The sequence below is a fragment of the Peromyscus californicus genome, unplaced genomic scaffold (assembly GCF_007827085.1).
Source record: "Peromyscus californicus insignis strain IS unplaced genomic scaffold, ASM782708v3 Scaffold_7__1_contigs__length_154581171, whole genome shotgun sequence".
Lineage (NCBI taxonomy): Eukaryota > Metazoa > Chordata > Mammalia > Rodentia > Cricetidae > Peromyscus > Peromyscus californicus.
Window position 1 is genome coordinate 153,191,165 of NW_026294595.1, and position 13,101 is coordinate 153,204,265.

The following is a 13,101-nucleotide window of genomic DNA, read 5'->3' on the forward strand; positions in this document are numbered from 1 at the left end:
CTAATATTAAAAAAAAATGTAAATAGGGCCAGAATAGAGTTCAGTGATAGATGTATGAGGGCCCAGGTTTGATCTCTAGCACTGGAAGAAAAAGGTTAAATGACGATCTTTACTAGTAGACTTGTACTAAAGAAGCAGTTAAGGCAATCCATCATATCATATACAGAGAAGGTATAAATTGGAATGTACACAACCCAAGGAAGACCTGGATAGGTTAAAAATGTTCACCAAAAGCCTCAAAGCAACCACTGACAAGAAAATGAAGGTGACAACATGGGATTGCAGAGTAAAGAGGCAGGAGAGAAAACAGTAGAAAGGTGGGCACAGGGGACAAACGGGGAATAAAAAGATGGAAGGTTTAAGTCCAACAAGATCACATAAAATAGAAATGATTTAAATGTAGAAAAGCAGGCTGGAAAGATGGCTCAGGAGTTAAGAGCACTTGCTCTTGCAGAGGACCTGGGTTTGGTTCCCAGCACCTATGTGGTGGTTCATGCCATCCATAACTTGAGTTCCAGATGATCCAATGCCCTCTTTAGATCCTCACAGACACCAGGTATGCACACGTGTACTTAACATACAGGTAAAACACACAAATAAATCTAAAAAACACTAAATATGGAAAAGCAGTGGTTACCAAGATGAACACAAAGCAAGCCCTAGGGTGCCTATATATAAAATCCTCTAGGCTGTTGTGTGAGGCACATGCCTTTAATCCTAGCACTTAGGTGCAGAGGCAGATGGAGCTCTGAGTATGAGGCCCCCTAATCCACATAATGAGTTCCAGGCCAGTAGGGCTACACAGTGAGACTCTGTGTCAAAAACAACCCCTCTAGTGACAAATATGGCTTACATCTGTAATCTCAACACTTAGGGTTGCAGCAAGGTGAACTTGAAGACAGCCTGGGTTACAGAGAGAGTTCCAGGTATGCTGAGCTACAGAGTTAACTTTTTCTCAAAAACAAAACAAAGTAAATGGTTGTTCACTCCAATTAGAGAGGCATCAACAACAGACCTGTGAAACCACCCCTGTCTCCATGAGGGAATGCCCAATTTTGGTAGAATCTCATGTGGTGGTCATAGCTGCTCTGCATCTGGACAGGAATGGTCATGTCAAGCTTAGAGAAAATAGTTAAACTACACATTAAGATACAGGGTGGTAACAGCACCCTGATCTATGTAAACAATACCATGGAATCTGTTAAAGAAAAATACCCAGGAAATTCAACCAGGTTGCAGAATTCAAGACCATGGAAATATCAACATATTTCTATATACCAACAACATTTGCAACTATTCAAAACTGCACTTAGGTATAAATCTAAAAATATGCATTAGGAACATGGATGCTAGAAGTTATACTCTGTAGAAATTGAAGATCTAGACATTTACTGCTGGAAAACACAATAGTAACCATACAGTCTCCCCAAAGTGATAGGTTTGATGGAATTTTTATTAAAATCCAGGAAATTTTTGTTGTAGATACAAACTTAATCTACACTTAATGGAAAGACAAACTTGGAATAGCTATGAGTTTGATAAGAGACTGTCAGCGTTAAAGATACCTGCCAGCTAGCCTGATGCCCTAAATTCAATCTCTAGTTTCCCACTTGGCAGAAGGAGAAGAACTGATTCCCACAAGTGTTCCTCTGTCCTCCATACATGCCCATGGTACATGCATATTGACATACACTCACACTAAATAAATATATTTTATTAGTTTGATAAGCAACTAAAGTGGAAAAAATGTAGTGTTAGAGGAGAAATAGTCATATAGATTAATGAAACAGAGCAGAGAGCTAAGGACCAGTTCCACAAGCAGGGTCAGTTAACTACACAAAGGTGCAAAAACCAACTCAGTGGAGATGATCCTTCTAACAACGGGCAGTGGAACGGAATCACAACATGAACCTTGAGTCTTACATGAAGCTTCATTTATAGGAGAGTGAAGGTAAGTCAGATGTAGTGTCACATGCCTTTTGGAGGAGGAGGAGAAAGGAGAAGAAGAAGGAGGAGGAGAAGGAGAAAGAGGAGAAGAAGGGAGAAGAAGAAGAAGAAGAAGAAGAAGGAAGAAGAAGAAGAAGAAGAAGAAGAAGAAGAAGAAGAAGAAGAAGAAGAAATAGTAATAATAGTTTGAGGCCAACCTGATCTACAGAGCAAGATCCAGGACAGGCACAAAAACAACACAGAGAAACCTTGTCTCGAAAAAAAACAAAACAAAAAATAATAATAAAAGTGAAGGCAAAACTCTTCAGAATCCAGGGTTACGTTCTTAGGCATGATACTGATATCCAGACTTACTTTTAAAAATGGTGAGCTGGGTGGTAACTGGGTTTGTTGAAGGACATCAGCTGTGAAATTTGTGATTTGGGCAGAGATTGAAATCATGGCTGGTCCAGAAACTGATGGCCAATTACAATTTACTGGTATTAAAAAGTATCTCAACTCTTAGAGTCTCACAGGTAGGATGAATTGTGTACTGGCCACATACGGAGGCACTGCTTTGTTGGTCTTATACTTCAAGGCCTAAAAAACTCCAGCTGTGAAAGCAACATAAATGGACTTTGAAATGTCTGACCTCATATTAAGTCTCGTGCCTGAAGAAGCTGATGTCAACTCATCATGTAAGACTCAGTTTGTACAATAAATTATGAAGCAGGAAAAAATGGTGAACTGGGGGACTTGAAGATATGGCTCAGTGGTTAAGAGCACATATTGCTCTTCCACAGGACCTGAGTTTGGATCCCAGTATCTATGTCAGGTGGCTCCCAACCACCTGTAACTCCAGCCTCAGGGAATCTGATGTCCTCTGGCCTCTACAGGCAGGTACCACCATGTCTGGCTTTCTACTAAAATGAGATACACCAACAGCAGTGGCTTTATTCTCAGTGTGAGATGACTTTGAGAAGGGTGAACAGCACCCAGAACAGCAGGATAGAAGGACAGGGAAATCATCTGGTGTGAGAAGGAAAACCTCACTGCTGGGCTTCCTGTCACAGTCCTTTAGTCTCAGCACTTGGGAAGCAAGTGGATCTCTGTGAATGTGAAGCTAGCCTGGTGTACATAGGGTGTTCCAGGCCATCCATAGCTACATAGTGAAACCCTGTCTAAAAAAAAATAACAAAACTGATGACTGAGAATCAAGAATTTCAGCATGATAAGTCACATTTGCCATGAAAGCAGCCAACATAGGGTTAACACTCCTTTCATATAAATACTGTATGTTAAAGTAGCAATAACCCAGGCTTGAGGCCTAACTGTGTGTGACCTTGGGCAGCACCTCATTCATTTCCAGAGAATCTCAAACAAAACTTTCCTGTAGCTGAAGTTTTCCTGGTCCTGCCAGGCCCACGGTCAGGACAAATCTCTCTCACCTACCAGTCCCACAGCCACTTGGACCCAATCAAACACACAAAGACTTATATTACTTATAAACTGTATGGCTGTGGCAAGCTGCTTGCTGTCTGTTATTATACCTTAAATTAGCCCATTTCTATAAAACTATATCTTGCCACGTGGCTCGTGGCTTACCGGTATCTTACATCATGCTTCTCCTCATGGCAGCTAGCAGTGTCTCTTTGACTCAGCCTTCTTCCACCCAGCATTCTCCTCTCTCCTTGTCCCGCCTACACTATCCTTCCTGCCTGGCTACTGGCCAATCAGCATTTTATTTATCAATCAATCATAGCAACATATATTCACAGCATACAGGATATCCCACAGCACCTTCCTGTATCCCTGTGGGGCTAGACTTTTACCTTATCAAATGTAATCCTGACAGGTACCCCTCAGAACCACCCAGCAATCTCACTTAGGTTTCCTAGCAACCCTCAAAAACAGTAACTTCAAATCTAACAAAATCCTACAAATGGCTATTGTAAAAACAATGAGCTGCAACTCTTCTTTTGATCACACCATACTCTCCTGTGTGTCTTTCTTCTGCACCTCTCCTTTTCTCCTAACTAGTCTGCTGAAGCTTATATTAAAACACTTCCTCGTTTTGTTTTGAATACATCCTGACCAAAGTTTCCCCTCCCTCCACTCCTCCCAGACCACCCCCAAATTCATTTCTCCTCTGTTTCCCTTCAGAAAAGAGCAGGCATCCCAGGGATATCCATTGAACATGACATAACAATATACAATTAATTAAGACTAGGTACAAACCCTCCTATCAAGGTTGGGCAAGGCAACTCAGGAGGAGGAAGAGGGTCCCATGAGCAGATGAAAGGGTCAGAGAGACCCCATTCCCACTGTTAGGAGTCCCACAAAAACTCCAAGCTAACAACCAGAACATATATGCAGAGGACCTAGCTCAGACCCATGTAGGCTCCAGGATTGCCACTTCACTCTTTGTGAGCCCCTATGAGCCCCTGCTTAGTTGATATCTATAGGCCTGTTCTGGTGTCCTCAACTCTTCTGGCTCCTATACTTCTTCCTTCCCCTCTTCCGTGAGGTTCCCCAAGCTCCAAGGGGGGGACCTAATGGAGATCTCCAATTTGGGCTCTCCCTCTGACTAATGTTTGGCTGTGGGTGTTTGCATCTGCTCCCATCCATCAGCTGCTGGCAGAAGCCTCTCTGATGATGATTGTGCTAGCCACTGACCTATAAGAATATCACTAGGAATCATTTTATTGTTTCTTTTTTTCTATTATAGGTCTCTGGGCTATCCAGCCTCCTGTTCCTGGTTATCCAGGCAGTGTAGGGCATGGGCTCCCTCTTTTGGTGTAGGCCTCAAATTAGACCAGTCATTGGTTGGTCACTCCTTTAAGTTCTGCACCTCCATTGCTCCAGCACATCTTGCAGGTGGGATAGATTGTAGGTCGTAGGTTGAACCTGATAGAAGAAAAAGTGGGGAATAGCCAGCCTTGAATGCGTTGGCACAGGAGACAACTTTCTGAACAGAACACTGATAACACAGATGCTAAGATCAACAATTAATAAATGGAACTTCATGAAACTGAAAAGCTTCTGTAAGATAAAGAACTTAGTCAAAAGGACAAAATGGAAGCCTGAACAATGGGGAAAGATTTTCATCAACTCCACATCTGACAGATGGCTAATATTCAAACTATATAAAGAACTCAAGAAACTAGATATCAAGAAAACAAATAATGCAATTTTAAAAATGGGGTACAGATATAAAAAGAATTCTCAATAGAGGAAACTCAAGTCGCTAAGAAACACTTAAATGTTCAACATCCTCAGCCATTAGAGAAATGCAAATCAAAACTACTTTAGAACATCTTTTAAGGGCCAGTGAGATGGCTCATCACGTAACAGCTACAAGCATAACAACCTAAGTTTGATTTCCCAGTACCCACACATGGGAGAAGAGGAGAATCAGTTCCCACAAGTTGTCCTCTGACCCTTCATAGACATAATGTGGCACATACATTCATGCAACACAAATGTTCATCAATGTATGAGTGAGTGGATAAACAAGTACAATAAAAAAAAATTTTAAAAATATATACAACCAGTCCTGAAATCCTTTTTAGCATTGAAGCCATCAATCCCAATCTAGCCTCAGTTGTAGTCCCTGAAAATCTAGAACTCTTTAAACTGCTGTGAAGAGCAGTGGGGAGATGTATCTACTGACAAGTCAAATGGGCTTCTTCCTGTGTTGGGAGAATGGGCTGTGTTTCTAGGGTATCTGTGTTGCATTAGTCCTGATTTGTTGCTGCCTATGAAGGTTTGGCTGTGCCTTCCCTGAACCTGCTCAATTTCTCTGCTTGAGTGTATATGCTTATGTGTGAACATGTGTGGGTATGTGTGCACTTGTTTGCATATACATGTGTATAGGAGTTGGGACTCTACTCTGACATGGACCACATGGCAACCATGGCTGCTTGACAAAGTTCTAGCATTTTGGCTTTGTGGATCATAATTCTCCAGCACCCTTTTATTTTCATTTTTTTTAATTAGTCTCACTAATAGGTTTTCTGTCTCCTGAAAATAAGTTTCTCTGCCAATGCAGTAAGCCAGATCAAGCTGAATTGAAAAAGTATAACAGCAGGTCTATCTGAGCAAAGCAACTCCTGGGTGGGTTCTCCAGTCCCATAGATGGAGGCTGGAGAAGCCACATGCCCAAACTAAAGCAGGGAGATTATATAGGTTGTAGGAGAGGGGTAATGACATGTCTACCACAAGCTGGTCAAGTATGGTCAAAAGCTGAACGCTTTAGGTGGGGACTTGGGTGGCTGGCAACTTCAGGGGAGGAACTGAAGAATGAAGCCACCAAGAATGTGGAACTGGGCTTTTTGGTTGTTGTAGTTTAGCAGCAGTGAGAATGAATCACACTGTGCAACAAACCCACATTGAAGGTTTATTGAAAGGGTGGGAAGAGAGGAGGGGTTCCTGGAGGCCTGCCTCTGAAAGGGAAGTGGCAGAGAAGAGGGGAAAAGGGGGTCTAGCACATGCTTATAGAGACTGAGCAGCACATGCACATAGATTACATAATGACGTACAGCCATAAGACCCTGGGATGGCTAAGCATCTGCCTGAATACTGACAATACACGTTTGCAGGAGGTGTTCTTAGTGGCTACAGCTGGGGGTAGGCCAGGTGATGCCAGGAAGTGCTAACATTTCTCCTTTTGTTTACTATTTAAAAAGTGAGTTAGGGATAACAAGTGGGGCAGGAAATGAGGGCGCTGGGTTCTTGAGACTGTTTCCTGTTGACTTCATGGGCATCAATCATCTTTGGGGGACTTGAGAAAGCTGGGGTGCTGGCCACATCCTGGGTTGTTTCACTGCTGTCTGGGCTCTATGGAACCAGTGTTGCTTGGACCTGGCAAGATGCTGTTCGAGGTGAATCCAAGACGACTCCCTGGAGCTCACAAGAATTCTTAAATTTACCAAAAGAGATAAGTTTTAGATACATTAAAAAACAACCAAAGGGAATTTAAAATCCTGAGCTGTGGCTATGATAAAATAGTGGTGTAGTATAATGGTAGCACTCTGCCAGAGCTAGATTAACAGTTTTTCAGAATTCTATCAGTTTGTTAGTGTTAAAGTTATGGACAGTAACATAGCAAGAGAGAGGAATCTGGAACATGTTTCATTCTTTTATACATCTTAAAACACTTTTTCCTTATCACCAACTAAGCTTTCCTATCTTCACATAAACAAACCTTAAAGCACCTGTTCCTTTCCCATCACCACGGCATCACCTTGACACCCAGAAGGCACAGGTGGTCGATTGCTGAGGGCAGTCAGTAGTAAAAAATTACATTGAAATCTGTTCTGTGAGTCTCCTTTTTGAGCCTGGGGTGTGGGGTGTTTCTTACCACCTGGGCACATTTGATAGTCTTTATGCTTCCAGCTCAGTGGCTAATGGTTGGTAGTCCTGTAACAACAGCTAATTACTTTAATTAGAGATTTTAAATATGTCATTGGAGATACATAAAGAGGAGACTGAAGAAGCAGAATGTGATGAGTAGAGACAGGAGAACAAAGAGAGGGGTCAGGAAGGAAAGTATATGAGGTTCCCAATCTGGTAAAGTTGAGTATGGTTGTAGGGTGAAGCCTCATTCTTCTGGAATTGGAGGCAAGGTAGTTGATCTCTGGGTCCTCTGGAACTTCAGGGAGCAGGGCCCAGTTGGGGTTGCTGTGTATGAAGAAAAATTATCTTGAGGTGGAGGGGAGGGTTTGAGGTGGAATAAGTGAATCCAATGAGGAAGGCCCTCAAGCTTAGCAGCTGTGGGAGTTACAAGAATTACCTTGAAGGGCCCTGCCATTTACAGGAAGGGGGTGAGGGACATTGGTCTGGAGGGGAGAGAAGGACCTGATCCCCAATGTTGATTGGGGGTGGACAGGGGTTGGCGCATGGCTGGGGTAGGGAGTGGTCAGGAAAGTTCCACAGGAAAGAATGGAGATGATAGAGTAAGGGGATGAGTAGGTGATCAGGGAGAGGTGAGGGTTTGGATGGGAGGCCAGGGGTTAGAACTGAACTCCCATCCATGAGTTCAAATGGTACGATAGAAAGGGGTCACTTGGGGAGAAAGAACTAGAGAGTCACGGTGAAGTTCCTCTGACATTTTAACCTGAGTGTTTTTTTAAGGAGTGGTTAGTTCATTCAATCTTTCCTGAGGACTGAGGGTGATATGGAATATGAAAATGCCAAGGGATGCTGAGAGCTTTAGATAAGGTTTGGGAAATCTGGGAGGTGAATTCAGGGCCATTGTCTGACTGGAGGAAGGCAGGGATTCCAAATCAGGGAATAATCTCCTGGAGAAGGAGGTCAGAGACTGTCTGAGCCTTTTTGTTAGTGATTGGGAATACCTCTACCCAGCCTGAGAATATGTCCACTAAGACTTAGGTACTTAATGCATCTGACTGTGGGCCTGTGGGTAAAGTCAAGTTGCCGCAAGTCAGTTCCTGGCAGGGAGCCCCTGGCCTGGTGGGTAGGAAATGGAGGGCTGTGATATCTGGAGTTAGAGTCTGACATTTGACAAATTTTTATAAGAGGCAGTAATAGTTCTTAAGAAATGAAAGTGCTCAGGGGTGAGCTTCAGGTGGGCCTTGACAAAGTGAGACAGGGCTTGGCTATTAGGATGAAAGAGCTGGTGTAGACAGGACAGAATTTGTTGAGTGTCAGGGGGTGATGGTGGAGAAGTGGATTCCCTGCGGTGCGTGAGGTGAGTGTGGGCCTTGGAGGGCTGCTGCTCTGGCTGCCTCATTGACTCAGTTATTTCCCTTAGAGATGATGGAGTTGTCAGTCTGATGAGACCAGCAGTGAATAATTCCTATAGCTTTGGGGAGATTGAAGGCTTTTGCACGGCCATAATTTGACCTGAGTTAGTTATGGATCCTCCTTTTGTTGTTAAGAAGCCCACGCTCTTTCCAGATGGGCAGTGTGGGACAGGAGGATATGAAAAGCATATTTGGAGTCTGTGTAAACGTTTAGGGATTGTCCTTGTGCCAATTGGAGGCATGGGTGAGGGCCGTTAGCTCAGCCTGTTGGTTAGTAGTATGTGTGGGTAATGCCTGTGATTCAACACCCTAGTATCTGACACTATGGCATAGCCTGCTTTATGAGTCCCCTCATGTAAAAAGGAGTTGCCATCTGTGTACCAGGTATAGATGGCCTGGGCAGTGTGCCCTCCTGTATGTGTAAGGGATGGGGCAGTGCCGCGGACTGGGTCTCAGTAGGAACACCAGACCGAGGGAGAACAGGTCGAAGGTACTCAGGATAAGTGAGATTCGGCGAATGACAGACAGACACAGACACGAGAGTATGCTGTGAAACTGCTGCAATTTTACTCAGATCAAGCAGTGTTTTTTATACAATCATTTGAAGAAAACAAGGCAATCGGCCAGTGGGACAATAGACATAGAATCAACAATGTGGTCACACAATTTTCTCAGAATGATTAATAGATCTCATGAGTACAGGTGTTATTTCCTCTATTGTGATTCCTCACCCAGACGGAGAACATTATGGCACTAGCTGAAGTTTTTCCTTCTACGTAATTATTAGACCTTTGTTTTGTATCAAAATTAAACCCTTCCCACCATCGTTCTAATCATGGTTTCATTTGTGTGAAAATATTTAACCTTTGCTTGCAGGTGAGAAGGCACCAGGGGGGTTGGGACCTAGCTATTCTTTCCATGAACTGTAACTTATGGAATTCTGTTTTCATACTATTATGATTCACCCATTGGTTCCCATGTTTATCATAAGCTCCCGTAAAGGGCAATGGCTCCAAATAATTATTATATCTAGGATTAACGTTAGGGGGTTGCCACCACCGACCCTTGATGAGAAACTCTATTTGTCCCTGGATAATTCTTGTAGGACTGGTTAGTTCCTGTAACTGCTTCCTTGCAGCTGCTGTTGGCTGCACGTGTGGATTGCTTATGAGTTCCTAGACTTTTACTTTCATCTCTCCTCGCTAGAATCTTTGTCCCTCTGAGTCATAAGTTCTTTTTGCTCTAAATCATTCATAAATTCCCCCAAACTTCTAGGACCCTCTTTAACTGTTTGCCTAAAAGCTTGAATTATAGGTGGGGGTATTGAGGCCACTTTTGAGGAATCATTATTCTCTTTATGGGGCACATTAGGAACATTGAGAGCTAACTCCCTGAAATCAATACACAAGGAAACAGCAATAGTCACAGCTGCAAAGAGAAAAAAGGCAGAATGCCAGCCAGCCTCTGCAAGCAGATTTTGCATGGTTCCGTGTAGCCTGGCACCATGATTCGGGCAGATTGATAAGGGGTTGCCGGGGGCATAGACCCGAGGGCCACGAGCCCCCCTTTCCCACGTAACCACCTCATCCAAGGCATTTGTCACGCAGGCGACACCGTCGTGGGCGTGGCAGGGCAGTAGTTCCTCTAGGGTTTCAATGCAAGAATGAGATGGAGAGTGGTCAGTGTTTGACTAAGGAAGAAGATCTGAGATACTGAGGGTGTGCAAGATTGGAAAGTAAGTGTGGCATCTTCTACTAGTGATGGGTGACCCAAAGTTTAGGTTTTTTTTTTTTTTTTTTTTTTTTTTTTTTTTTTTTTTTTTTTTTTTTTTTTTATTCACAAATGAGGAGCTCAGCAGCTGCTAAAGCATGTATGCAGGGTGCCCATCCCTGGGTGGTGAGCTCTAGTTTCTTTGACACATATGCTACAGGTGCAAAGGAAGGTCCCAGCTGGTGGCCTAAGAACCCAAGGGCATATCCCTTTTTCTGTTACATAGAGGAAGAAGGGACAAGTTAGGTCTGGGAGATGAAGTGCTGGGGTCTGGAGGAGGGCCTGTTGGAGCTTCTGAAAGGGCTTAGTAATGGGATTGATGAGGGGTTCATGTCGGGGGGCCAAGGGCTGCCTCATATAAGTAGTGGGCAAGGAGGGAAAAAGAGGGGATCCAGGAAAGTAAGATGCCAGCTATTGCTAGAAACAATAAATTATCCTCTTTAGTAGAGGGGACCTCAAGAGACTAGATTTGTGGATTGGGGTAATGGTTAGTCCCAAGTAGGTGACCTGAGGAGTGGACAGTTGGACCTTGGAAGGTGAAACTTTATAGCCCTGCTGGACAAGAAATTTAGAAGGGCAGAGGTGTTAGTTTGGCTAATTTGTAGGGACAGGCTACAAAGGAGAATGTCATGTACATACTGTATAAGTTTAGATTTGGGGAGAGACAGAGAGTAGGTCAGAAGCTTGGGCCTGGCCAAATAGCTCATCATTTGTGAATAAAAAAAAAACCCTAAACTTTGGGTCACCCACCACTAGTAGAAGATGCCACACTTACTTTCCAGAGAGGTGAGTGTCAGGGTCAGTCCAGGTGAAATCAAAGATATTTTGAGACTGAGTGCTGAGAGGGATAGAAAAGAAAGCATCCTTGAGATCCAGAACTGAAAAATGGGAGGTTCCTGAAGGGATAGTGAGGAGGTTAGGTAACACAGGATAGAGGGGGACCACTGCAGAATTAATGAGCCAGAGGTCTTGAACCAGGCGGTAGGTCCCATTAGGTTTCTTAACTGCAAATATAGGGATGTTAAAAGGAGAAGATGTAGGGCAAAGTAGTTTTTTTCTTAGAAGGTCAGAAATGATAAGTCCCCTAAGGCTCTGGAGTAAGAGTGAGTACTGGGCTTGGGTAATATACCGGGTAGGGTCCTGTAATTGGATGATAATGGGGGAATGGTGTCTAGCAACAGAGAAGTTTTAGGTGTCCCAGACTGGGAGGTCCAGATGGGAGGCTGGTAGAGGAAATGACATGTTGGAACCAGTAGGGTAGGTGACTAGGAGGAGGAGGAGGAGTCGCTGGAGACTCTGTGGTCAGGCGAATGGGAGGAGCAAAAGAAATAGAAGCTCCCACTTTGGCTAAAAGGTCCGTTCCCAGTAAGGGTACAGGACAAGTTGACATAATCAAAAATGAATGGGTGAGAGGAATGCTCCTGAAAATGCAATTGAGTGGTGGGGTCTGATTAGGTAGGTAAGGCTGTCCCCCTACCCTGACAGTAGGGAGATGAGGAGAGGTGGGGCCCCCCAAACTCCCTGAGTGTGGGATGTTCTGTATGGCAAATGTGTTGCTGGTTTGTCAATAAATAAAACACTGATTGGCCATTGGCTAGGCAGGAAGTATAGGCGGGACAAGGAAGAGAATAAAGCTGGGAAGTGGAAGGCTGAATCAGAGAGACACTGCCAGCCACCACGATGACAAACAGCATGTGAAGATGCCGGTAAGCCACGAGCCATGTGACAAGTTATAAATTTATAGAAATGGATTAATTTAAGCTGTAAGAACAGTTAGCAAGAAGCCTGCCACGGCCATACAGTTTGTAAACAATATAAGTCTCTGTGTTTACTTGGTCGGGTCTGAGCAGCTGTGGGACTGGCAGGTGAGAGAGATTTGCCCTGACTGTGGGCCAGGCAGGAAAACTCTAGCTACACTTGAGGACCAAGTAAGTGGCCCCAGTGTCCAAGAGGAGGGAGATGGGCCGCCCTGATACTGTGATGACTACCAGGGGTTCCCTATCAGAGATGAGCCCAGGTCCCCTGAGTCATCCATGGCCAGGCCTAAAAGGTTGGCTGGAGGATGGTCTGCATTTGATGTCCCCATGCCACGAGGTGTGTAGGGGCAGTTAATAGACCAATGTCTCTCTTGGTGGCATTTTGGACATGGCCCAGGTGGCCTGTAGGGATTAGGGCAAGCCAGGGCCCAGTGACCCTCTGGGACCACATTTGAAGCAGGGACCTGATGGTCCTCAAGCCCCAGGGGGGAAGGGAGCCTGGGCAGTCACCAAGGCTGGTCAGATGGCCTTGGCTAGCATTTGGTATTTTTGTTTACGGGCTTTCTCATCTCTCCCATGGTACACATTAAAGGCTAGCACTATGACTTCTGCCTGTGGTGTTAGGGGACCTCTCTCCAGATGCTTAAGCTTGCCCCTAATGTTGGGGAAACTCTGGGAAAAGAAATAGGTCATAATGAGTTGCCTGCCCTCTGGGTTTTCAGGGTCTAGATTAGTATACTGTAAGAGGGCCTTTGTAATGCATTCTAGGAAATGAAAAGGAGTTTCCTGTCTGTCCTGAACAATTTCTTGGAGTTTGTCATAGTTAACTGGTTTGAGGGAAGCTTATGGAGACCCCGCCAGGAGGCAGGTTGTAAACTGAT

General features: G+C 44.2%; 1 pseudogene; it reads left to right on the plus strand.

The window, feature by feature from the left end:
* Positions 1-2,386: 2,386 nt before the first annotated feature.
* On the plus strand, positions 2,387-2,557 carry LOC128100860 (ATP synthase membrane subunit K, mitochondrial-like; annotated as a pseudogene).
* The last annotated feature ends 10,544 nt before the right edge of the window (positions 2,558-13,101 follow it).